Genomic DNA, 27,852 nt, shown 5'->3' on the forward strand with positions numbered 1-27,852 from the left:
GGTAGTCTTCCACTGTTTTATATGCTGTTACTGTAACCTGAAGATATTTGCATGTTTGCCCTCCTTTGTAACACTAAGGGGTTTTTTTTGTTTGCTTCGTTGTCTTGTTTTGTTTGTTTCACCTAAGAATGTATTAAAATGCTCTCTCCATTGTGTGCTTCCACTGTGTGAATGAGCCATATTTATGGTGGGACGAAAATGTTCCTGGGTTTAGAATTTTTAAATGATGGGACGGCCACCTCGGCATTTTAAAGATCTTATTTCCTTTTTCCTGGCATGCCATGTTGCTGATAAAAAGCCAGGGATCCCAAGCCAGGTGCTTTGCATACACTGTTGCTGTCTTCTCATCGTCATATAAACCACACTTTACACATAAGGGAACTAAGGTTTAGAAAGTTTGACGGGTTTTCTCAGAGCCACACAGCCGTAATCCCAATTGCTCATTACTTTTCAGGTAATCTCTTTTATTTCTGGTTGTTTTTCATCGTCTTTGACAGTTTCCTCACAAATTGTTTAGGCGTGCATTTATTCTTACTGATCCTGACCGGGACTCTCGGGTACATTTTCTGAGATCTGAAAACGTGCGTCTTTCTGCCATTTTGGAGGTTTCTAATCTATTATCTTTTTTTTTTTTTTTTTTTAATGACCACTTTATCCTCATCTTCTCTATTCTCTCCTTTTGGAGTTCTTATCAAATAAAGGCTGATACATTGTAAAAATCCAAAACCCACCATTTATATTGGGTTCCCAATGAATGGGATAGACTTTAGAATTGTGCATCATGGCAGCCTGATTTTATATCTGCTGGATTTTCTCAATCTAGCTTTCATATTTTCTATCCGGCCATTTGTATTTGCCATCTGCTTTCTGTGATACAGTCTAGAGAGTTTCCTCAGTTCTGTCTTCCAGTTCACCAATTTTCTCAGCAGCTCTACTATCCTGTTAATTCTTTATTTTATTGACTGCATTTTCTTTCGATTCTTTTGCAAATCTGTCTTTTCTTTTGCTGTATTTTCCTCTGCTCTCACTATAGATCTTATTTCCTCCCTTTTAAAACATTTATTTATTTTGGAGAGGGAGAGAGAGAGAAAAGAGAGGGAGAGAGAATAAGCAGGGGAGGGACACAAAGAGAGGGAGAGGGAGAATGTTAAACAGGCCCCGCGCTCAGCATCGAGTGTGGTCCCATGACTGCAAGATCCTGACCTGGGCGGATATCAAGGGTCAGACATTTAACCTACTGAGCCACCTAGGCACCCCTCCTTCCTCCGTTCTTAAAACTCCTTAGTTACTTGAACCATGATGATTTTGTTGTCTCTTCTAGATTGTTCTATCAAGTTCAGCACCTCGGGTGCTAACCCTTTTGTTTATGGTACCTGATGATTCTCTCTAATGGCATTTACTTACTCACATAGTTTATCATTTTCCCTCCTTTGATGTTGTGAGCTTTCTTCAGCAGAAGGCCCATGTCCTCTGGATTTGGGAAGAGCCTGTAAAGAAATGTTTTGTTTTAGTTTCTGCTTCCAGGGCTTTCAATGGTTCTACAGCAGTTTTATGTTAATTCCTCAGATAAGACTTTCAGACAACACAAGTAGTAAAAATTCAAATACCCCACCTGTGTGTGCTGCGGACTTGGAGTGTTTATATCTTAAGTGCAACTTTTTTCTTCACCTATGACCTTGGCACATGGCAGGCTTCCTTGGTCTGTTTTTGTATTTTTATATAAATAATTGTATTTTTATATAACGGATCAACTCTTGAAAATTTTTATGAAAATCAGTCATCCTTTAAGTGCTATGGTAGATGTTTTTGAAAAGTAAACAATCACCTTCTAAATGATACAACAAGTAAGGCTTTATTTTATTTTAATGTTTATTTGTTGATTTTTGAGAGATAGAGACAGAGAGAGAGAGAAAAAATATGCGAGTGGGGGAGGGGCAGAGAGAGGGGAAGAGAGAGAATCCCGAGCAGGCTCCACACTGTCAGCACAGAGCCTGATGTGGGGCTCAAACTCATGAACCGTCAGATCAGGACCTGAGCTGCAATCAAGAGTCAGATGCTTCACCAACTGAGCCACCCAGGCCCTCCTAGGACGTTATTTTCAATTTAATTTAGTGTTGCCTATTTACCTAGGAAAGAAAATGATTGGCCCGTCTTCCTGGACCCCTCTGTATCCATGCCACCCGGCCTCAAACAGCAGATTCAGCAAGAGCTTAAACGTTGTTCAGTGACTCTCAGCTGTCACCAAAATTCGCTTAAGAAAAAAACAAACAAACAAACAAAAAACCAAAAACAAAACTAAGGTGTTGGATTTGCCTATGACTTCGGAGGTAGCTTGGGAGTTTGGGGTTTTCTGACCGTGGGTCCCCGAGGACCTCTTTCTGGTGGTCCTGCCGGCTTCTTGGGAAAAGTCAAGCTGCCTCTGTTTGGGGTGTGGCTCCCAAATTTTCATCTGTAAGCAGTGTGACTCATTTGTTGGGCTCACTTAATAGAAAGTGGTGGGAAGTTGTGGGAAGTGAGCTACTTGCCAGGAGAAAAATATAGTACTTTGGGGGTTTCTAATGGCTTTCCTGAGACAAGGTGTCTGCTGAGCTGAACTGGCATTAGCACTTTGCATGGGCGTGGTCTGGAAGGCCCGGGGCTGGTAGCCTCGGATGGGTTCCACGAGGAAGGAAGCTCACGCTGACTGCAACCCCCATGGGTGGGATCCTGAGCCAGGTGCTTTGCAGCCATTATCGTCTTTTCAATCACCCTACAACCCCCATGTTGTAAATTAGGGGACCGAGGTTTAGAAGGTTTGATGAGCTTGTTCGCAGTCACACGGTCAGTAAGCAGGTCATGGGACTGGGAGTTTAAAACCTGTTCTCTTTCTGAATCCGCTGGGCCTGGAAGGATGTACAGGAAACTCATAAATTCAATTCACTGCTGGGAAAGTATGTGACGGGCTTAAATTAGCAACTGGACGTCCTTAAGAAAAATTAAAGAGAAAACGTATGCGGTGAAGGGAATTTTTTTGCTAGCAAAAAAAAAAAAAATTGTTATCGCTTTTTCTGTATTTCCTGTATCTGATGCTCCTTCTTCCTGGGGAGACCGGACCCAGCGTGAACATTCTTGCGCTCCATGAATCTTGCTTTAATAAATCCTCTCAGTCCCTGGCCAAGGCTAAATTCTGATGCCCAGGATGAGCCCAAGCAGACGTCAAACTAGCGTGTCATTTATGAGCCTCCGAGCTAACTCCCATGAGCTGTGACTCACTGGGCTTCTAATTATACCTTGTCCTGGCTCCTCAGATAATGGGTTTGTCTCAATGGTTTCCAGGGACAGATTAGGTCAATCCTGTATTTTGCGAGTCTTGGGTGTTCTGCCAATTCGTGTTGTTCTTTGTGTAAATAGAGGAGAGATTGACATGCAGTCAAGAATTTGAGTGGGGCCCCTAAAGTTTTCACCGTCACGACAATACCTCTCAGCAAGTGCACCCACAGTTCAGGGGTCCGCCGTGGAGTTTGGCAGTCCTGCTTCAGGTTTCGACACTAGAGTGTACAAGTCCTCAAAGGGCTTTGGCACCAAGAGGACATGAATACCCCGGGGCCATGATGGTGGTGATAGGTAGATATACTTTAAACCCCACAGAGGCGGCAACTCGGGGGACGGCATAGGTGATATCCGTGGACACAATAAAGGGCAGAGCCACAGCAGGAGACATCAGATGTCATCTGACCTGTGGAAACTGACAGAAGTCCCGTCAGTATATGAGAAGCACCTCCTGGTGACTGTTGGGAGCAACAGGGGAGATGACAAGAAGCCTCTGAAACTCAGGCTGCGTTGACACAAAGTGCTGAGACCGGAAGGGACCCGAGAGGCCCTCCGCTCGATCGGCCCGCTTTACGGACCGGCCACAGCTCGGAGAGGCGAAACGGTTTTCCAACATTGCACCGCTGGTTAGAACTCACTACTTTTCAGCCCCCCAGTTGGCACCTTTGGTGCCCAACAAATATCCAAGCTTTTCCTCCAAAATGAAAAGATTTTCTTGGGTTTACCAATCAGTTGACTAAACTTGAGGGAGTGTTTGGGGGTCGTTTAAAAAGATATGGGCAGGATAACTCAGTGGTATGTTTCCAACTGCAGGAGGTCCAGAACACGACTGACGTTCTAAATCTCTGTATCTATACCGTTCTTACAGAAATGTGCACGAAGGGCTTAAAGCTCAGGGCTCCGAGAATGGGTCTTCACTAAGACCTTTCCCGTTCCGTCCTGCCTATTGCCCCTCTCCACAGATGCCTTGTCGACACCGACCAAATCACTCCTGGAGACAGCTCAGGATGGGGTGAGGGTGCGGAAGAACTGAAAGAAGGGCAGAGAGGGGCCTGGGGACAAGTCGCAGCCTGAGCTGGTCTCTCAGACTTGTGAGAGACCAAGACCATAGGCTGAGTATGGAAGGTCAGAGTCGAAGTAGAACCCACGTCGAGAGCAGGGAAGAGACAGGGGTTGAGGGAGAATGGGAATGACCAAGGGAGGAGGGTCTAGGCCTGGAAGGGCAGAGAGATTTCCTCTAGCGTCAACATTCGTCAGCTAGTCAGAGCTCCCAGAGCAGCAGATTAGGGGCCACGTGTGGGGGGATAGTTCTGTGACAGGCCAGTGGTGTCCACTCTGGACAACAAAGGAAGGGTACATGCTATGTATTTGCAGAGTATGGTGGCAGTGACGAATGGTCAAGAGCGCAAGCTCTGCAGACCTTCTCAACTCTACCCCTCTTGACTGATGACCTTGGACAAGTTGCTTGCCCCCTCAATGTGTCTCTTTCCTAATTTGTAACAAGGATGAAAACCCATAAATGTGTTGTGAACATCAAACACAGTAACAAAGGAACCGAATCTAGACCAATGCCTGGGACACGGTCAGCACTAAATAAATGTTAATTATAACTGCATTGCTATCCCTGATCTTGGATGAGTACCATGAATAGCTCTGGGGTATCTGCCATATATAAGGGTGAGGATCAAATTAAAAGGCCATAGCAAGCATTGAGTTCATTAGACTTCTCTCTCTCTCTCTCTCTCTCTCTCTCTCTCTGACAATATCTATAAGGTATTTTGAATCTAGACTATTTAAAACAAAGCTTAAAAGTTTGTTTGGAACTGAATGCTGGGTGTGGGGAGCGGGGGGATGGCTCTCAAAACAATGTAGAGTTCATAAACACAGCCTCTCCCTACTCCACATTGGTGCTACGTGTGGGCCTTTGTTTGAACCACTCATGCTGCTTAATTAGCTTACTCTGGTTATTTTTCCATCTGCAAACTTTTGAAAATCTTCTCCCTGAACCGGAAGTGGGGAAAGGGGGGATGGGAGTGAACAGGCTTTAAGCGGGCAGGCCGGGACTTTGTATTGTGTAATAGACTTTGCTGCGTACAAAGCAAATAGGGGTTGGAGCTGGTTGGGCCTCTTCTCTGAACTCCATGTCGTTGCCCTACTAAGAGCTGCCAGCTCACAAGTTTACCACTTGCTTCTAGGTCTGTCAACCAGAGACAGTTTGTTCGCTCACACCCCGTGTACCTCACTCCCGGTGGGGAAGAGGTGTCCTCCCCATTCTCTCCTGCCCCTTTGCTAAGTATGCTTTCTTGCTAAGCAACCGTCTCTCTCTTTCTCCCTCTCCCTCTCTCTCTCATCCCCTCTCATCTCAGCTTAGATTCCATGGACCACCATTATAATCACTCTCTTGCAAATGCCCCCAACTCCCTTGCCTCACCCTGCATCCCATGCATCTGGCAAGACTCCAACTCCTCAACGAATGCAATGTTCTACCTCCTACCTTCTCTGTGCTTCTATCTGAACAACTGGACATTGCAGAAGAAAATCAAGGAATGAAGTTCGCTGGTGTCACTAAAAATTCATGATCCTAAATCTCAAAACATGTCTAACAATTCTACCACTCTTCTCTAGATGAGTAGCCTTCGTGGTTTCCGAGGTGACTCTTTTGTACTCAAAATACGCTCTCTTCCTCTACTTTCCTCTGGGGCCCTGCCTGCCCCCCATACTTCACTAAGAAAGTAAAAGTGACCAGACAGGCACTACCTTCATTTCCCTAAGCAAGAAACTACAAACCTGTCTTCACGGTGCCCGTCTCCTGCCGACCTCCTGTTTCCAAACACAAAGTGTCTCCCATCTAACCAAAGACCTGCCTTCTCTCATCCTTGCAAGGACTTTGATACTTGACTTAGCACCTTCCCTCCTCTCTCCCCAATGTGTCCCCTTCTACCATGTTATTCCCATCGATACATAACTATAATGTAATAGTATTTATCTTAAAAAAAACAACTTGAGAGTCCTTCATTAGCTTAACGCCCACCCCCCCACCAATTCTGCTCTCCTTAGCCAAAATTCCCCTAAATTTCCCACATACCCCACATACTCTATTGCATATCTTCTCCCACTTAAGCTTCAGCTCAGTCCAGACTGGCTTCCGTTCCCACTTCTTAAGTGAAGAAGTCATTTCTGTCAAAGTTACTGCCAGTTAGTAACCCTCCTGGGAGCTTCCCAGGTGTAATCTGAAGCACGCCCCCTTACGCAGAGGGCAGGGAGAGACCAAAGAAAGAGGCCGCCACTCCAGGCGAGGAAGTGGCAATTTAATAAGCGAAGGGGACTTACTTGGGCAGCAGCAAGATGAATGGATCCCCGCTGCCAAATCTGAAAAGTTCATAAAGAGGCCTTAATTGGGTTTCAATCATGAATACTGCACACACATGTCATTCTTAACACCACATCACTGTCTTACGGCCATGTCCCTGGAGCAGCTCTGGGAGCAGGAGAGGTAAGCAGAACCCACGTTCTGAAGACAGGGTAGGGGGCGAGCATGGCTCGGGTCCAGCTCATGGGTCAATCGTGGTCATGTCTTCTCGCTCACCTTCCCCCATAGTTACCTATGACCTTGAAATTCAAGAGATGTTTTTTTCCATCCTCTTCCTAACCCAGTTGAACCTCCACTCCTTGAAATGCTTTCTTCTGTTGACTTTCCTCTTACCTCACCATCTGACCCCGCTTAGTCTCCTCACTGGTTTCATCTCATCTCCCCAGTGTCCCAACAATAGAGTATCCAAGATCAGTCCTGGACCCTCCTATGTATATGCTCATCTCAAGTCTTTACATACTGTCTATGTTGGTGTAGCCATCTCTATGTTGATGGCTCACGAATTCCTATGTCCCATCTGAATAGCTCTCATGAGACCCAGACCGTGATAATAATATTATCAACAATAGTAACAACAACAAAAGTAAATAAAACTCAACTGTTGACCGCATGCCAGGCCTGTTTGAAACCCTTCACATGATGGAATCATGGATCTTCATCCCATACCTTCGAAGAAGGTACAGTGTAATCCTCACTTTATAGATAGGGGGACGGAGGCAGAATGCTTGTGCGTTTTGCACCCCACAATTGGTAAACAGTATTTCTGGAATTTTAAACCATGCAATTGATTTTATCCCCTGGACATAAATTTTAATACCTATTCATCCAGCATGTTTTCCTGATATGTTGCTCAGGACAGAAGTCTGAAAGCCATCTTTGGATTATTTCTTTTTCGCATACTCCACTTTTATTATTTTATTATTATTTTTTAAATGTTTATTTCTGAGACAGAGACAGAGCATGAGCGGGGGAGGGGCAGAGAGAGGGAGACGGAATCTGAAGCAGGCTCCAGGCTCTGAGCTGTCAGCATAAAGCCCAACACGGTGCTAGAACTCACAAACCGTGAGATCGTGACCTGAGCCGAAGTCGGTCGCTCAACCGACTGAGCCACCCAGGCGCCCCCTCCCACACTCCACTTTTAATCTCTAGAATTCTTTGTCATTTCGACTTAAAAAATGCATCTTGAATCCAATTCCTTCTTTCCACTTCTCCGGCCATCACCTAATCCAAGGTTTGTCTATGTTGGTATTTTTGACATTTGGGCCTGGATCATTCTTCATTTGGGGGGCTATCATGGGCATTTTTAGGATGTTTAGCAGCATCCCTGGCCCTCTACCCACCAGATGCCAGAAGCAGCCCCCAGTCGTGACCATCAAAAAATGTCTCCAGACATGACTGCCCAGTGTCCCCTGGAGGACCGAGGTCAACTTGGTCCGAGTCCTCACCATCTCCTCCCTGAATGACAGTGATCTCCTACCTGGACTTCTTGCTTCAAATTTTATTTGTACTCTTGTTTTGTTGTCTGCAAAGCAAACAGAAAATGGAAACAAGATCATCATTATTCCTGTCTAAAATGCCTTAGTCCTTTCGTATTGAATTTGCAAAAAGTTGAAGAAAAAAATATCAGATTTTTGAAAGGCTTTGTGTGATCTAGCCTCTGCCCAGCTCACCGGTCTCATCTCCTATCACCTCCCCTGTGCCGCACCCGCACAGACCTCTCGCCGCTCCTTCCACTGGTGGAGCTTTCTACCAACGCGCTCTTCCCCCCTCTGCCAGTTTGGCTACTGTTTTCTCCACTTCACGATGCGTCTCATACACACACACACACACACACACACACACACACACACACACACACACCCTCTGCATGCTGCTCCTACTCTATCCTGTGTTACATGAAACTGGCGCCTTGTCGTCCTTCGGGTCTCTGCTCTAACGCTACCTTCACGGAGAGATGTCTAGTTGCTCTAGGCAAATATCTTCCTGGTGGCCCCCTGCCATTATTGTCCACTGCTGCACCGCCCTCCACTTCTCGTTTTATGTCCCTCGTTATTTGTTTGCTTTCAATCTCCCCTGGACTACAAGTCCCATAAAGGCCCAGGCCACGTCGGTCCCGTTTACTGCGGTGATCCTGATGCCTGGCCCGGGGACTGGCACATAAAGACACAGCCAGTCGCTCAGTGGAGAGGCGGGTAAATGCACGTCACTTAGGATAATTTCCAAGACTTCCCCCAAAACCCCGATGATGGGGCACAGTGCGCTCTTGGGAATAAGGATGTGAGTAAAGGAGGGGGATTTAGCCGCCACCAGGAGATTAATCAAAGCCGACATGGTTTGTCTTGGAAAAAAGGAAATCCTAGCTGGGCTACCACTGTGCATTCCCGAGCTATGAACTGGTGCGTCCCAGGTCAGGCTTATTATTTCTGGCCCCAGTTACCCACTACTGGCTAGGTCCTTGGGTAGCATGGTTTTCCCCCTTTCAGTGTGTGGTTAGTCACTGGGGGGAAGTACCCCATTATCAGTTCTGCTGGACCTCACATCCAGGATGTGAGGAAACAGGAATTAAGTACAACTCCCTGGGAGCTATTTCAACAGCTGTGGTTGGTGAGGAAGTTCGCCTCTTCCAGAGCCAGCCTCAGGGTAGAGGAGCTGCGCAGCAGGGACAGTATTTTGAGACTTCCTTCTTGGAACACACTTGCAGAATCCTCCCTGGTGCGTGCGTGCTTGGGTGTGTGTGCGTGCGCGCGCGTGTGTGTGCACGTGTGTGTGTGTGTGTGTGTGTGTGTGTGTAACGCAGGCACCTGAAGTGGACTAGACAGACATATCCAGAGTTAGAAGACTCTTTGGGCAATACTCAGCCCAATCTTCTCATTTAATAGAGGGGCTTTGAGACCCTGAGAAACTTGACTTACCTAACGTCACACATCTGGTTAATGGAAAAGCTGGATTCAAGTAAAAGGCCTCCTTCTACCACATCCTGCTGTCTGAAAGGCTCATTTCAAAGCATTACATTTGAATTTTTTTTTTTTTTTCTGATTAAAGAGTCATAAGTAGATGAAGAATTCGGAACTGCCACTCAGAATGCTCTGGGTTTGGCTACCTCTTGGAAAAACCACTTCCGGCTTCCCTTCTAAGAGGCGGCACTTGGCGAGCCCCTGGCCAGAAGAGGCCCATCTCTGGGTGAAACCCCAGTCTTATCCTCTGACCTCACCTTAGCCCTTGCATCCCTACCCTGTTGGTTTTGGCCATGACTTACTAACCACTGGGAGGCCCGCTGTGGTTCCTCTTGCCGCCCAGTGTCCATGGTCCTGCTTTAGCCGCTGGCCAGTCCCTGCCATGACTCTAGCCCCCTTCACTAGCCTAGTTCTGGCTTGTCATGAATACATCTGAGCCATGCTCCATACCTGTGGACCCAACCAACCCATCAGGCCTTAAGAGAATGCGAGAGTCCAGAATGACCCCATCTTCCTTGGTTAGCCTCCCGTTTCCCTGGAAATACTGAGAGCAGTGGCCACCACACAGGGTCCCAGCTGGGTCATTTTCATTTTTCATCGACCTGTTTTATAACTTATTAAATTTTGTGAGCCACATCAAATTTGTATTGGAAATGTCCAAAGGAATAATAGATATGAACATAAACAACGTGTTTACTGTGCCAGAATTTGGCAGAAGAGGCCAGATAATGTGAAAAATAAGGGCTATGCTCTACAGCCCAAAGTGGGTCCTTTCAGCTAAGAGTTTTTCTTTTTTACTTTTTTTAGTGTTTATTTTTGAGAGAGTGTGGGGCAGGGACAGAGAGAGAGAGGGAGACACAGAATCTAAAGCACGCTCCAGGCTCTGAGCTGTCAGCACGGGACCCAGTGAAGGGCTTGAACTCAGAATCACGAAATCACCACCTGAGACAAAGTCAGACGTTTAACCGACTGAACCATGCAGGTGTCTCAAAGAGTTTTTCTTATGTGTAAGATAAGATCCTTGAAAGATCTGACCGGAGAGATAGCTCTGCAAGGAATAACTATAGATTTGGCTTTTTTGGAGGAGATTGAAATATGTGGTGGATGCTTGTTATTTTTGTTGGCTCTCCACCTTCCTGCTCCCCTTTGGGGGAACTTCCCCACCCCGATGTGTTTTGCATTGGTAGAACCCGGCGCCCTACCTCCTCCTATAGAAGCCTGAAGAGGGAACTTCTGAGTTCTGGCAGCGTGGGCTGTAACCTCCGCTTATCCAATCAGATGCTCCTTTGCAGGACACGGAGTCTCTTGATCATGGCGTAGGATGGAGGGACACAAAGACTTTAATCAGCAGAAATAGTTGTAACAGCAGAAGGAGGTCAGCTAGACCACCGGTAGTAGCCACAACATGTCTTGAACGAGTTCTTCCTAAGACATGATCTCGTTGGTGCTTACTGTTCCCTGGATCCTCAGACCTGCTCTAGTTTCTGCTTTTTCCCAAGCCTCCCTCTCCTGCCTTCCTGTCTGTTCTGTGAACGTCGCTAAACCCTGTCGACAAATGTCGTTTCTGTTTCAGTTACTCCAGACTTGATTTCTGTTTCTTATGCTCAAGGACTCAGGATCATACAACACAGAAGAGGTGACTTAACCCTCCATTCCCCATGGCACAGTTAAGTCGTGGCCTTTAGAAAACAAAACAGAGAGGTACCTGTATGGTCTGTGGTCTCCAGGGAGATGAGAGGAGTTGTGGTTATTGATGGCTGTTGATCCTCAGATCTGATGACCACAAAGATAAAATTAATTGAATGCATGCATGCATGCATGCATGAATGAATGAATGAGCGAAATCTTTCTTCAGAGAAAAATTAACTCCGCTTTGAGCTTCCGGCCCAGGGAGAGAACTTAAGTTGGAAATGACTGCACCGACTACTCTCAATTGTATAATCCTATTTACCTAAGAGGTTCAGAGTCTTCCTTGGCAGCGAAACTACTCTATCTGATCACTGACATACAGAAGAGAGCTGGATCCTGGAAGTCCTCATTCCTTAACCTCTGCTTCCTTCACATGTTCTGGAAGAAGGGCACCGGAAAAGGGATCAGAGGCAGCCACAGACAGTCCTGGCTGAGAGCTCTGTTCGGGAGGTAGATAAAGACAGAAGAGGGATCGACTGACCTCTGGTTACTTGAGTCACTGTGACTGCCGAGCACTGCGTTTATGTCATGTTCATGGGTCCACCCTGAGACAGGTAGCTCCCGAGTTCGATGCTAATTCCCAAATATGATCGAACACGTTGCAGAAGGAACATTAGATGATCTGCAGTGTGCCATACGGGCAACCCTGTGGAATGCAAATTCTTTTTTGAGGCCTGGGGACCAGGTGAGCGGACTCCTTGCAGGGGCCCCACCCCCACTGCATCATTTCAGGGGCAACACCCCATTTTATTCATGGGGATGCTTTACCCATCCTCCTCTGTTGTTGTTGTTGTTGGCTTGGTTTGTTCTATTTCAGTAGTCTTGCAATGAGCACGCATTTGCAAGTGTCCTAGATCACGCTGTCTCTAAAATCTAAGCCAGACAAGCAGCAGTTCTGGAAGACAAGAAGGCATTTCCTCTTCTGGAAAATGAAGGTATGGTGGACTAAAGAATTCCTGAATAAATTCCTCCGGGAAGGCTGGGGCAGGGCTTTGAGGAGCTTTAAAGGCACAGGCTGCTCTACACGCTGTCCTTTGCCTCCCGAATGGAAAGCTGTGCGCGCCTTGGTAGAGGGATCACCTGAGGGCGTGTGGGGTCAGTGTTGGAAATCAGCGGGGGAACAGGCTTGATCTTGACAGAGAGGAAGGGTGTGGGGAAGTATCTTGAACTAATTCTGAGTCACCAGGAGACCGATTTTTCCAGCAGGGGGAGGATCGAAAGAGGTAGGAACACCCAGTTCAAGCTGCTTCACCTTGGGTGTATCTAAGAGGGCAATCTGATTGATTTTGCTGCCTAGCAGTGTTCTCATTTTGAACATGCACCCCCCTCAGATCAGTGTCTTAAAGGTGCTGCCTTGTATGGATATGATCAAGGGATAAGTACACTTGTATTTAACATAAAAATTTGAGAACTTTCATCTTCAACTACTCGCATTTAAACCCCTTGCTGCTTCCCACTGGAGCTGGGAGAACAACAACAACAAAAGAAGACAATTCGCTTAGCTACCCACTTCAGAGAAAATCTGGCCTCATCTTTAGGTTGTACCGTTCCTGCCCAGTGGTGCCACCGAGAGGGAATGGACCATGGTACCATCTTGTCTTCACGGTGCCATTCTCTGCAAATCTCCGAGTCTTGTTTTTATAGCAGAAGCATGTTTTCCTCTGTTGACCAGGTGTCTGAGTTACAGAGAAGGATGGATCCTGAAGGGTCCTAGTCCCTTAAGCTCTGCTTTCTTCCGACTTTTGGGAGGACAGACATCGAGGAGGGATAGAGAGTGAGAGGGTGTTAGGAAGATGGGCCGGGGATCCCCCATTAGGAGTCTGTTTACGTACATGGTGGCCCAGACTTTCGGAGATCTGGGTAGAGACGAGGGTGAAATAAGACTGTGTTTTGGAAACTGTGGTAAGAAGGAGGCAATGACTCAGTGCTTACTATCCCCAGAAAGTGATACTGCTCACTAGGGAGGCTTTGGGGCAAAGCCCGTGCATGTATCTGGAGGTGGAGTTGGAAAAGCAGATTGGCACCTGGGAATTTGGAAGGAAAGGCGTGGGGGGTGGGGAGAGAGACTGTGAATGAACAAAACAGGGAGGGGGGGGGGAAACACATTGGGGAAATAGTACCGAAAATGGGTCCCCGAGGTGGAAAGAGCTGTCAGAACAGAAGCAGAACTGCTGTGTTGTACTGTTACAGAAGGGAGATTTGCAGGTTGTGTGGGAAACCCACAGACATTTATTTCATTTTCTTTATGCTTCTAATTTTAATTTTCTTTTCACTCCAGCATGTGTGAAATAATTGTGGTTTAGAGCAATGTAGTCTTGGGAACCTTAGGGCTATACTTAATGTCCAAGTTTAGGGTTTAACCAAACATAGCATACCTGGAAACAGTCCTTTATTTATCAGTGGCTGAAATAGAAGCTGAGTCACAGAAGTGACACAAACACATGTGGTGCCTTTCTCATACGTCCTAAGTCCCCGGGGTGTTGACGAGCCGTGCCTTTGCCCGCTCAGGCCTTGCAGTCTCCTCTCCACCCACCTTGCCCGGGGACAATGCCCCTCACACTTGTCCTTCTCTGATTGTTGCCCAGACATCAGGCCCCCATGCTGACGATGGACTTTCAGAGTTGAGCTAGAGCACATTCCAGCAACTAAAGCGTCAGCAGCTCCACTCATTGTTCTAAACGTTGGAGCTCAGTTTTGAAATAGCAACTTTGCTTAAGTTGGATTTCATCGGTACTCAAAGGGGAGAGGGAGAAAGGATCCATCTGGTCTGGAAAAAGACATTTATTCTTTCCCCACCTTGTAGTAATCAACGACAGTCACTATGCGCTCTACCCCTAAGCCCTAGCCCTGGTACAGAGGAAGGAATGGGCTAAGACGGAGGGTGCCGCTCGCCATCTCAGTGGCTCGGGGGCCATTAAACACAGTGGGATGGATTTACACCTGTAAGCAGGGTTGCGTCATCCCCTCATTTCCCACACGTTCTTGCTATCGTAGATAAGACTGTGAGGAAGCTCCAGTGCAAGGTGTGCCTACATCAGGGGAAATCAAGATGATCCCTTGGGTGCAAAGAGAAAATACTAGGGCCTCTATTACATTTATTTAAAATTTTCTACTTTTGTGTGTATGTCACAATATGCATTACATATTAGTATGTTGGCAAATATACTATCTACCTACCTACCTACCTACCATCTATCTATGTCATCTATCGTCCAGCTACCCATCCTATCAGGGGACGCATTGAGCAGCATTGTGGAAGAACACACTCCTGGGAGATTCTATTTCAGTAGATTTCAGGTGAGACTGAGGAAACTGTAGTTATCGGACGCATTTATCTTCGTGAAAGAACCTTTTCTTAAATGTAACCTCACACACAATCCTAAGAAATACGACAGATAAGGATGGGACCACTCTTCTGAAGGAAGCTGGAGGCAAGGCTAGGGGATGGCCCGGCTTTCCTTGTCTCCCATCTCCCCTCCGCTCTCCTTGGTCTACGTAGGCTCTCCCTTGGAAACCATCATGGTAGCTTCTGGAAGATGAATCTTTGGAGGTTAACGGTTCCCATGTTTGAAACTGGACTAACGGGACATGGCCCCCATTCTCAGGTTTGATGTCACAGATAGTTTCCACTGGCTGGATCGCTTTCAGTCTTTTTCTTGATGCCACACGCTCAACACACCCTCATAGCCCAGGCTAAGTGAAGGGACTGACCTTAGAATAGACTCCTTCTTCCTAAGGCTCCTTCCCTCGGCTGCGTCCTACCATCCTGGGACTGCTTCATCTTTCTTAGCAAAGGGACTTCCCCACAGTAAACAGGCAGGCCTCACCTATTCACGGGGGTTCACGTTCATCGGCAGAGGATGGCCAGACTGCTGCAGCAAGCCCTTCTCTGATCTTATTTCAGATTCGCAGGGCGCTCCCTCTGCAGAAGGAGATTCTGCTTAAATGAAACGCCGTCCCATATCCTAGGGGCACCTCACCTTTTAGCTGATTCAACTATACTGACGTACGGTTATAACTTTCTTTCTAATTTTGCTGGTTGAGAGATGGCCTATTTCCCAAGGGCAATTCACACACTGTCATTTATAGAGTTCTGTTGTCTTCATGAAGAACCACGAAGGGTAAAATCGCCTCACAGACTCAGGGGGAAGGTGGGGCGTGGCAGATACAGATACACTACCCAGCTACCCCTGTAAGATGGGACTCCCTGCCCAGCGATGGAGACGGTAGCCAGCTCACAGCCTCCTCTGTGAGCAACTTTTGAGCCGAAGTCACACACGGTTCTGAGTGGCACTAGCCAGTAAGTGACAAGGCCATGGAACAAAGACCTGGCCGTTTCCTCCTGATGAGGACTCGGATCTAACAGGTGATCTTGCTCCGTATCCTGATCGGGTGCCTTCCTCATGACCATTCTTGCTTCCTCACATTTCCTCCCAGGTGTTACTCCCCCCAAAACCTTATGTACTCCTCGTTCTGTCTCGGCATCTTCTTCCCCGAGAATCAGAGGCGGGGGAGGAGGGAGGAGGAGGAGGAGGAAATGAGAACCAAATACAGGTTGCAATAGGTCGCTTAGGTTTACAGTCCCCAGCCCCCCGGGCAGGAATAGCTTGTGGGGAGCCTCAGAGTTATTGCAAGGAGTCTGTAAACATACACACGTGTCTGTGGCCTGAATATATCATATATTTAAATATTTTGAATAACAGATGTGCTGTTTTGCAAATGTAGGAATCAAAATTCACTGAAGTCGTTTTTTAAATAGTGCATTTTTAGATCGGTGGTCACTACCAGTTACACACACACACACACACACACACACACACACACACACATCGAGGGACATTCGCTGTCCCTGCAGGACAGAGTTGTGTGGAAGACCCTGGAGAGGCCCCAGTTCTGGGGACAAATGGTAGAGTTGAGGGCAGTGCATGTCTGAAGCAGACTTTCCAAGAGAAGAAGGGGCACTGAGAGATGGCGAGGCTGCTAATTACCAACTTCCTTGCCCTCATCAGCTTGCCCCAGGTTGCCTATGTGAGCATAACACCTTTCCTATGTCTGTGGGTGTCATCTGAATGATACCAAGTCCTATCAAACCTTTGATCCTATGTTATTCATAAGATCTTGTCTGACCTGCCTTGCCTCGCCAGCCTCTGAACACTACTTTGACAGTGACGTTGCTAGCCTAGGCTGTTGGGTTTCCTGCCACGTGTGGGTGTCTGCAGGGCTGTGCAGACCAACATGGCACAGACACACGCTGCAGAAGGAAGTCGACTTTGGTTTCAGCATGAACTGATTAGATCCTGGACGTTTCCCAGGCTACTACGTTTGTTAGCCTGGCACACTCAGGCCGAGGTGAGCTAAGGCTGGGAGTTTTGTGAGCGTTTCCGAGCTGAGTGTTTACCCCAGGTCTGTTAGCCATCTGGGCCTAGGGAATGAACTTGGGCACCCTCTCCTTTGAGTTCTTGCACCTTTTCACTCTGAGCCAAAAATATTTGTGAAGAGCCACTTCCGTGCATGGTGAGCGTGGGATGTTTACTCTCAGACTCACAAGTGTGACACATGGGGGTCAGATTAGAACAGAGCAAAGTCTAAGAGTCTGGCCAATTGACTCTAATGGAGTTTTTTTTTTTTTTTTTTTTTTTTTTTTTTCTTAAAAAATGGATGAACAGACATGTAGCTTTCTAGTCTGGGGCGTGACCTTGGAGTCAGACCGCTTGAGTTCATATGCTGACTCAACCATTTACTAACCATGTGATTGTAGGCAGCTTACTTAATCTTCCCGAGCCCCAGTTCCTTTACCTTGACAACAAGGACGATCGCATCTACTTCAATAAATGTGAAGCCCCTAGGGAGCGCTCAATAAATATGAACGATTACTGTTTCTGCTGTGCTGTAAAGAGATTCTGGGAAAGAGGTCTGGTAATTTGACATCTCTGGCCACCATTGTTATCATCAGGAATAGTCCTCCAAGAGCGAACGTGATGTACTGCCACTTGCTTTGGTTGTCATCCCCGGAAAATGAGACTAAGGTTGCGGGCTTTTCATACCTTATGGGATTTTGAGATGCATCCAATGCAGGAAGAGATGCCTTGAGATGTAAATATGTCCTCTGGAGCTGGGAGATCTTGTCCACGCTTGTCCAGCAGCAGTGGCTGTGGCGGCAGTCGAGGGTCCTTGCCCGTCCTGCACCGTTCGTGTTGATGTTGCCTCTGCGCGGAGCTGTGATGGAGAAGAAAAATTTTGCTGGGGTGGGTGGGGCTATTCTTCCTGCACTGCCTGTGACACAGCCCCGTGTGGTTGAGAGCACTGCTTTTTGATGTCCGACGACCTCTCTCATAGGGTCTGAGGTGCTTCTGCTAGAGGTGACCGATCTCTGGGGTCAATGCCAGAGGCTGCTTTACAGCTCGAGGACTATAGGATGAGCAAAGCCGGGTCCTACGGCAGCAATGCGTGAGACTCGGGGGGTGGGCAGGCCCTCCCTCCCTCTCCTCTCTGAAGGGTCCTTTTGAGAGGAGATGTTTGGCTGCCCCTGGGTGAGACATGGTAAGAAGTTTGCATTCATGGAAAAAGGAAGGGGAAAAAAAAAATCACCAATGTTTTCATACGACCCAGCATGTCACAGTTCCTATTTAAGGGAGAGGACTCATTTTTCCCTAAGCTGAAAATATTTGGGCTAGGATGTTGAGGCAGAGGGTGTGCGGGGAGAAATTGACTTTCTGTCCAGAGCCAGACAGAGATGAGCATATTCAATGAAATATTTGGGGTTCTTATCTGAGGGGGAGTTCTTTAGTTCCAAGCCAAGAAACACCAACATGGGCTAACTTAATCCAAAACTAAATTCAGGGTGCCTGAGCGGCTCAGTCGGGTAAGCGCCTGACTCTCGATTTCAGCTCAGGTCATGACCTCACGTTCGTGAGTTTGAGCCCCATGTTGGGCTCTGCACTGACAGCATGCAGCCTGCTTGGGATTCTCTCTCCTTCCCTTTGTGTCTCCTCCTCCCCCATGCTTTCTCCCTCTCTCTCTCTCTCAAAATAAACTTTTTTAAAAAATTAAAAAATACACACACACACACACACACACACACACACACACACACATAGGGTAGCTATGGAATCTGGCTTTGTGCAGGACAGGAAGCTGGGAAACCTAGGTCAGAGAAACGAATGGGCTCCCCCTTAGCTAGGGTTCCCTTATGTCGCTTCACCCAGGATTTCTCCTCCCTGGAGAGACTTAATCGGCCTTGCTTGGGGACAAACCACTGCTTGACCCGCAGGAGGTCAGGCACCTTGCTTCAGGCTTTGTCAGAAGGGCGAACAGAATGCTGAGCAGGCCGTAGAACAGATGTCTTCCACGGTCTCTGCTTTTTACCATCAGCCTCGTCACTATAATTCGTTCCCTGAGGCTGCCCGGTTTTACGTGCATCCAAGTGGAGTCAACACGTCCCTGTTTTAGAGCATCCTTGGTAAAATTCGCCCGCGTAAAAAGTGGATTACAATCTTGTCGCCCAAGACGAGATGCCTGCCTCGTCTTGCTGGCCCACCTGGAGAACAGGTGCTTGGGCCTTCCCGACGAGGTCCGCCTCCCTCGCCTTGCTGTCTCTTTAATAGCTCCATGCTCTGGGTCATAGAAGCCTAGGCCTCAAGGCCCCTGGTTACCCGGCCAAACTGTTGCTTAAACAGCAAACTAAAAATAAGTGTGCCCGGGACCGTTCATGCTGGCAGTGACAGTTGGACGGCCACCTCACCACAAAGACACTTGTCATTTGGAGGTTTGGAAAAGGGAAACACTTAAGTGCTAGTTTATCGGCCCAAAGAAGCTGTGACAAAAACAAAAAAAAAACAAAAAAAAACAAAAAAAAAAACAAAAAAAAAAAACAAAAAACACAACACCCATCCCACCCACAGACTTCTGGTCAGAGTATCAGCTTACAGGGGAAAGTTTAGCCTGTTATAAATTAAAGGCATAGAGATGTTGCTTTATTTGCACATTTGCGGAGGGAAGAGGGGACGATGCAATACCGCAGCAGCTGCCTTTTAGAAGTTTCCAGGGAAACTCTGAAAGAGAACAAAAGCGTTTTCTTTTTAAAGCGTCAGAACATCTGCAAACTGCGGAGGGGCAACGAAGAAAAGCCTGCGATGATGTGCAGTGTTCATATTTCGGTGTGGCTCCAGTCCTGGCTTTTAGATGAGGAGGAACGACTCAGGGATCGGTGGCGTGGTGCCGTCTCTGACCCCTTCCAAGCCAGTCCTGTCTGTCCGCACTTGGGAACGATGCCCGAAATAAAGTAAAACTTTAACAAGGGCTTTTAGCACAAGGACCGTGTGAACGCATCCCATTCAGAGTCCTCGTTTATGCACTTACCTGGAACGTGTGATGTTTTGGAATTCCTTGCCAGTATCATTCTAATGGCTTTATGATAGTTCATCCAACGGCTGTTCCGTAACCTATGAAAGCAGGCCCTGGCCTTGGACGTGATATCTTGCAAGGACTGCCGTGACGGACAGCTTTGTGCATAAACCGGAGCACCATCTGTCAAAGAAGTGTCCAGCCTCGCCACCTGTCGCGTGTGGGGCTTCCGCACTGTCCCCTCTCTCTCCGTTAAACAGCGGTGCTTACTTGAACAAAGTCTAATGATCCGTTTCGTGGGTTATTCTAACCCAATTTTTCTTCACTCTTGTCCCTCTTCTCATGTCTCGGGAAGTGATTTCTCACATTGTTAGCAAGCACACTGGCAAGTTAAAAAAGAAGACAAACTTTGGCTTAGGTACCTTTTGCTAAGTGATAGAAAACAGGTGATGCAGGACTGTAAGAGCCTGGGTGAGGTTTATTTAAGAAAATCAGATGGGGCGCCTGGGTGGCTCAGTCAGTTAGGCGTCTGACTCTCGATTTCAGCTCGGGTCACGATCTCACTGCTCGTGAGATCAAGCCCCACGTTGGGCTCTGTGCTGACAGTCGGGAGCCTGCTTGGGATTCTCTCTCCCTCTCTCTCTGCTCCGTTTCCACTCATGCTCTCTGTCTCTCTAAAAATAAATAAACATTCAAAAAAAGGAAAATCAGGTTTAGACACTGCCTTTAACAATCTATTAAGTACTCTTGTATTTTCTCCAAATATATTTTATGTTGCTATTGTTTTACATACTATCATTAGACACAAAGTAACTGCGTGTGTGACAATAGCAGCTGACAACTCTTGTTTTAAGGCAGGGAAAAAAATTTACAAGCCCACATTCTTACTCCTCTGAAAATAGCTCTCTTAAAAGCTCCTGGGAGCCCAGATATTGATATTATTACTCTTTCCTACTTCATTTAACTAATCACCTAGGCGTGCAATTTTAGAGTATCTACTAGAACAACAATGATCAAAGCAGTTAACAGGAACTAACATTAACTGAGCGCTTACTGTATGCCAGGTGCCGGTCTGAGCCTTTGGGTGGATAGACTGATACACTTAATGTTAGCAGAGGGAGGATGTCTAAAATGCAGATCCCGCGGCACTCTTTGAGGAGGTCGCAGCCACGGGAACGGCAGAAGGAGACCACCCCGGCACGAGCGAAGGGCCCCAAGTGTGGAGGCGCATGGCTCTTCTGCTGTGGCTGGGGGTTAGTCAGAGAGCGGGAATATGGCATCGAATCCAGCTGGAAGACAGGGACGAGATCCAATCCTTCTCTTAAGAAGCCCATACACATTTTCCATTTGGAGGTAGATTGCACACGAAGTGGGGTGTGCTCACAAAGCGCAATTGATGTTGTTGAGGCAGTGGATGGTGGTGGCCTGGACTCACGGGCTGGTGGAGATCGTGGAGTGGACAGAAGTAGACTCAGGATGCATTTTTGGAAATGAAATTGACAGTACTTGCTACTAAATCGCCATAAAGGATGCAGGATAAGGGGGTAACAAAGACCCAGCTCTGGGTTTCTTATCTGAGTATGAGGCTAATATTTCTACAATGTGAAAATCTGAGGGAGTAACTGATTCATGGGTAGGGAAATGGAAGGTTCTATTCTTACCTTGTCATTTGCCAAAATTGATACTCTGACCAAAAATAAAGAACACAAAACTAGAAGGTTGAACTTTTTAGTCATTTTTTGTTTCGCAAGAAGAGACCAGACAGACCTAGGGCTGGGTTCAGACACACCTAACTAGGATGGCCCTTTTCAGGTTGCGTGACCTCAGTCAAATTCCTTGGCCACTCACCACCATCCGATGCTTTGGTTTTCTCATCTCTAAAAAGCAATTAATGTCCAGTGTCCCACAGAGCCGTTGATAGATTGTGTGTATGGCTCCTAGCTCAGTTTCTGGCACATAGCAATTCCATTTCTTTCTTTCTATTATTATTTATTTATTTATTTTTAAAAATTTTAAAGTTTATTTATTTATTTATTTATTTATTTAGGGGAGGAGGGAGAAGGAGAGAATGAGGGGGGAGACAGGCAGAGAGAGAGAGAGAGAGAGAGAAAGAGAGAGAGAGAGAGAGAGAGAGAATCCCAAGCATGCTCCACACCATCAGCACAGAGCTGGATGCGGGGCTTGAACTCACACATCATGAGATCATGACCTAAGCCAAGATCAAGAGTTGGAGGTTTAACTGACTGTGCCACCCAGGCACCCCGATAATCCCATTTCTTTTTTTTTTTTTTTTTTTTAATTTTTTTTTTTCAACGTTTATTTATTTTTTTGGGGGGACAGAGAGAGACAGAGCATGAACGGGGGAGGGGCAGAGAGAGAAGGAGACACAGAATCGGAAACAGGCTCCAGGCTCCGAGCCATCAGCCCAGAGCCCGACGCGGGGCTCGAACTCACGGACCGCGAGATCGTGACCTGGCTGAAGTCGGACGCTTAACCGACTGCGCCACCCAGGCGCCCCTCCCATTTCTTAAATGTTAGTTGCAGTCCTTTGAAATAACCTCACAAGATAATGCTGTTATGTGCAATGAATTCTTCCTTATGGGGTTCCTGTCCATGCCTTAGCCTGGGTGACAGGGTATGACATAGATCAAAAACACCTGAAAGGCAGTGGTGCCCCCAGATGTCTCTCTTACCTGCTGTCTGAAGTTCCACATTTAAGTGTTTCATTCCTTTGGGAAGGCTTGAACTGAAACACCCACCTAATTTTATTATTATTTTTTTAATTTTTATCTTAAGTAGGCTCCGTGCCCAACATGGGGCTTGAGCTCACAACTCTGAGGTCAAGAGTCACATGCTATACCAACTGAGCCAGTCTGGCACCCCAACCCTTACTGAAATACCAATGGCCTTGCAAAAGAGAATCGTTTAAAGCGTATTTGTCAATCATAGAAAGTCACCATAATATAGTGATTAAGCACATGGATGCTGGAGCCAGGCTGCCCGGGTTTGAATCTCATTTTTTGTCACTTCTGAGCTGTGTGACCTTGGGCAAGTTACCTGACTTCTTTGTGTCTAAGTTCCGTCACAGGTGAAATTGGGCCATTAATGATTCCTACCATATGGAGTCACTAAATGTTTTAATGGAGCTAATGTATATAAAATGATGCCTAGAAAATAGTAACCACTATATAAGTACGTGTTGAATAAAATACAAACAGTTCAGGTGTTAGCAACAGATGACTTTGAGGAGGCGAGAGAAAGGCAAGGCGGGGGGGGGGGGGTGGCAAGGGGAAGCGCTGAGGTTGCCGGGTCTCTGGAGGAAACAGGAATATGACACCGTGGACAATCATGGCAGAAGGTGACAGCAGACCTTTCTGCTTCTCAGTTTTGTCTTGTCAAGCCCCCAAAGCAAAAATCCCAGCGTGGCCCCAGTCCCAACTACCAGAGCTCAGTTTTTCCCACCTTAGACGCAGCCTTGAATCCAGGGTGCGCTCTGGCAAGATAACATGCTTTTCTGCTGTTTTTGCTTCCATCTGTGGAACTCTCTACCTGGAGACATGTCAGGGTGTCCTCTACCCGCTTGATGTGGCTTGAGTGCGTGCTTTCCTATGGCTTATCAAGGTTTTGACGGAAATCTGGCCATAAGACTATTCCAAAGCGTCAAGCGATGCTCATCATTTCCGATGTTATTTGAAGTGGACCGGGGAGGCCAGGGAATGTGTGAGTTTCCTTTCTTGTCCCCTCTTGAAGGAAAATGCTTGGTGGGTTGTTCTACCTAGGTGACCGTTGGTTTTTATCGTTAATCTCCTACTGAGCTAAACTAGGAACAGAGAACATCAGCCTTTTGAGAAAAATAGGGCGGGAAAAAATCGGTTATTGAATTCCCAAACCCCCGGACCCGTAGTAGCATCTAAGGAATACCCGTCTGTTTTTTTCCAAGGGCAGTGCGAATGTGAAGGAACTAGATCACTCAGACCCTGCTGCTGGACTGTAAAATGGTACGGCCACTCTGGAAAGCAGTTTGGCTGTTTCTCAAAAAATAAATATATAGGGGAGGCTGGGTGATGGGTATTGAGGAGGGCACCTGTTGGGATGAGCACTGGGTGTTGAATGGAAACCAAGCTGACAGTAAATTTCGTATAAAAAAAAATAAATACGCCACTGCCGTACCACCCAGCGATCGCACTCGTGCCCTCTTATCCCCATGAAATGACAAATTGACTTTCACACGGACACCTGTACTCAAATGTTCATAGCAGTTTTATTGGTAATATCCTCAAGTTGGAAACAACGCAGATGTCCATTCACGGGTGAATGGTCAAACAAACTGTGGCATCTCCATCCCATGGAGTATTACTTAGCAATACAGAAGGAATGAACTGGAGGCATGCCTCCGAGGTATTACAGGCTCAGTTCCAGACCACTGCAATAAAGTGAGTCAAATGACTATTTTGGTTTCCCAGGGCATATAAAAGTTATGTTTACATTACACTGCAGTCTATTAAGTGTGCAATAGCATTATGGCTTAATAAAAAAAAAAACAAGGTGTTTACCTTAATTACAAGATAATTTATTGCTAAAAATCACATAATGTTGTGATATTATGCCATAGTTTTTGCAAGGTGTGCCAATGGAAGAAACTGAATATGAATGGAAGGGAACTCTCTGCATCCTTTCTTAAGGCTGGATGTGAGTCTACAATTATTTCCAAATAAAAGTTTAATTTAAACCAAGAAGAGAGGAGAAAGACTGTTAACTATCCCCAGACTCACCTTGAACTCTAGTAAGACCTACATAATGCTTCTCAAGTTTCCCATATTCCACGCTCAAAAGAATTTCTAGTTATAGAAAGACCTAACCAGATCAGAAGTCAGGCAAATGAATGTTTTCCTTGCCACACAGTTATGGCCTCAGTTCACCGACGGTTCCTTATGTCAACTCACTCATTCAATGAGCATGTATAGTGCCACTCCTATGTACCCAGGACTGTACTAGGTGCCGTGGGTCCAGTGAGACAAATAATCGACTGTCTGTACCTGAATGGAGCTTACATTATAGCGAGGAGACGAACAATATATAACACACACATAACGAGACCACTTCAGGGAGTGGTAAGTATTAAGGATGCAGTAATGCAGGCAGTGTTAGCAGATGGATCCTCTTTTGAGAGGAAAGTCAGGACAAGTCTACCTAGTAAGTGTTTTGATCTGAGACCCAAATGATGGAACAGCGTCCCAGAGCTGGGGAGAAGAGCATTGCTGCATAACCTTTGGAAAGGTCACTCTTGCAGTGTAAAGAATACGTCAAAAGGCAGCAAGAATAGAAGTGAGGAGACCACTTCACAGGCCATTTCTGTGATGGTTCCCTCAACTAAGGTTTAGCAGTGGAGACAATGGTGCCGCTTTCTGGGATGAGAAAGACTGTGGGGGGAAGGAAGGAATCGGTTTGGTTGGAAGAAAGAAATCAAGAGTTCTGTCTGGTCATGCTCATTTTGATATGTCTGATAGACATGTGCATTGGGTCACAAACATTGTTCAGCCTCCTTCTTTTCCTCAGTCCCAGTCTGTGCTCCATCAGCTCTGTGCATTTCCCCACGTCCAGACTTTAATGGCATATCACCCTGCAAGGTGGCTTCCCACATGGCAGCAAGGGTTGAGATTACACATACCAGAAGTATGGAGTTAGCAACCTGAGGGTGGACCGTGAACAAAGGGAAATGGGGCTAAAAAGGAACCCGACAAAGTCTTCATGTTTCCTTCTCCTATGGACAACTCAAGGATATAATAGCCTCAAGCAGCTCTCCCAGAGAAGTCCCATATGTTGAGTGAACACAACTTCTGAGTGACCTCCTGGGTCTCTTGGCAGCCTTCTAAGGTGGAAGCCAGAATGATAATGCTGCTCGGCACATCGTATCACACCTCTGCCTCCTTTCCTTTTTTTCTCCTACACTCAATACCAAGGACTTGCACATCCTGATTAAAACTTCAGGATCCTTAATCCTTGCCTTGGGCTCTGTTTTACAGAGGACTCAATTAAGACAGCCTCCAAACGGAGATGTTAATTAAGAAGTGAAAAGTCTAGAGCGCAGGAAGGAAGTCAGGATTGGAGCTACTAACTTGGTGAAACTACTAACTTGGGAAACATCAGAAGTTGCATAGTACTTAGGGCCAGAGGACTAATGCAGTCACATCGAGAGAGGGTGTGGATGGAAAAAAGAACAACCCCGAGACACTCTGAAACCTAATGTTCAGGTGGGGGGTGGCAGATCCAGCTGAGGAGAATTGAGAAAAAATAGTCAGCGAGGTAGAAGAAAATCTGAGGATGTGTAGTCAATCGAGGCGAAGGAAGGAGAGCATGTTGCAAGAAAAATGGGAATAAACAGGTGGGTCAAAACTAGCTGAGGGGTCTAGAAATATGAGAGACATTGGGTTAGGCAACAGAGAAATGAGAGCCTTGAGGAGAGCAGTTTCAGTAAGGAAGTAGGATTGGAGTAGGTTGCGGGGAAAAAGGGAGATGAGGAAGTAGAAGTAGCTAACAACATAGACAAGTCTTTGAAGAAATTTAAATGGAAATGGGGAAGAAATAAAGTGGGTTACAGCAGGGCATCTGTTTGCTGGGCATGATAGCTGGAAAATGTGCATGGGAGAAGCATAGCGATCTGTCGTCAAGAGACCTAAGTTCTAGTCCTTTTACCTCCATGAACCAGCGAAGGGGGCTCTAGGCAAATCAGTTCCCTCCCTGAGCATTAATTTCCCTCATTTGCCAAATCAGTTATCTCTCGGATTCCTTCCAGCTCAGAGGAACTATGTCCTGTGGAGATGTTGAAGCTGGCAGAGAAGGGAAGTAGGGTCCTCAAGATGACGGGGAGGGGAAGGATTAAACAAGATGGTGCGTGCGAAGCACGTAGCAATGTGCCTGACTAATAGTAAGAACACAACATTCTTCATTTATTACTAGACGTAATAGAATAGTATCAGTAGCAGAAACTTGCAGAACATTGTGGTGCAGTGTTCTACTTACACACAAGAAAGTGCTGTTTGTATAAAAAAAAAAGGAAGGAGGAGAAGGGAGAATGGACCAGACAGTGTCTGGCAAGGCAGTGAGGACCACACTAGAAGCAGCTGGCGGAATCAGTTGTGGTATAGCCTTTATGACAGTGGCTCAGAGCTGGTGGCTTAGGTGACATGAGGCTCCACCGAAATGGAAAGACATTTTACTTTAAAACACGCTTTGTATTTTATGTAAAAAGTAAGGTAGGGGTACAAAGAGCCAAGAATAGCCAAGACAACCTCAAAGAAGAACAAAGCTGGAAGACGTACTCAACTAGATATGAAGAAGTTTTTAAAGGCACAGTACTGAAGACAGTGTGGCATTGGCACAGCAATAGACAAATGGGCAGAAAAGAGTCTAGAAACAGAGCCATGCACACATAGGCACTTGATTTATAAGAAAGGCAGCACCTCAGAGTAGTGGAGAAAAGACAGTCTTATCAATAAATGGTCCTGGGTCAAATGGATATCCAGATGGAGAAATAAGAATAAAATTCAACTCCTACCTCTTACCAGGAAAAAAAAAAAAAATCAGTCCTCTGTGGTCTGTAGATTGTAGGTGAAAACTTCTAGTGATAGCATAGGAGAATAACTCTCAAATACCCATAAATAGGACACAAAAATACTAACCATAAAGAAGCGCATCTATGTATTGCATTTTATTAAAGTTAAAAATGTTAGTTCATCCAAAGATACCACTAAGAAGGGAAAAAAAAAAAGCCAAGTTACAGAGTGAGAAAGATATTCTGATAACTGATAAAAGGCTCACATTCACAGTATACAAAGAATTCTTACAGAAGAAAAGAAAGCTACCTCATTTGAACATAAACAGGCAAAAGACATGAATAGGTACCTCACAAAAATAGAATGGCCAATAAACACATGAAATGGTGCTCAACTAGTCATATGAGGGAAAAACAAATGAAAATCATATCACTAAACACCCACCTGAATGAAAATGAATATAATTAAAATGACAAATAATACCAAGTGTTGGTGAGGATGTGGAACAGCCAGAAAAAGTACCCTGCCAGTGGGAATCTACAATGATACAGTCATTTAGGGAAAAGTTTGACGTATCTACTAAATGTAAATGTGACAAAATCCATCAAATCTATTCCTGGATATTTATCCAGCA

At 46.2% G+C, this 27,852-nt stretch overlaps 1 long non-coding RNA gene across 2 annotated transcripts; it reads right to left on the minus strand.

Moving 5' to 3' along the window:
- Nucleotides 1-760: 760 nt before the first annotated feature.
- LOC123601584 lies at nt 761-17,447 on the minus strand. 2 transcript variants are annotated; one of them, XR_006714174.1, is made up of 4 exons: nt 17,367-17,447; nt 15,150-15,244; nt 10,836-11,406; nt 761-1,487 (listed from the first exon to the last, which is right to left on the minus strand). It is a non-coding gene; the product is annotated as an uncharacterized LOC123601584 (long non-coding RNA). The 2 variants fall into 2 exon arrangements; XR_006714173.1 differs by having other exon boundaries at nt 15,150-17,447.
- Between the last annotated feature and the right edge of the window lie 10,405 nt (nt 17,448-27,852).

This window comes from Leopardus geoffroyi, chromosome D1 (genome assembly GCF_018350155.1).
Source record: "Leopardus geoffroyi isolate Oge1 chromosome D1, O.geoffroyi_Oge1_pat1.0, whole genome shotgun sequence".
NCBI lineage: Eukaryota > Metazoa > Chordata > Mammalia > Carnivora > Felidae > Leopardus > Leopardus geoffroyi.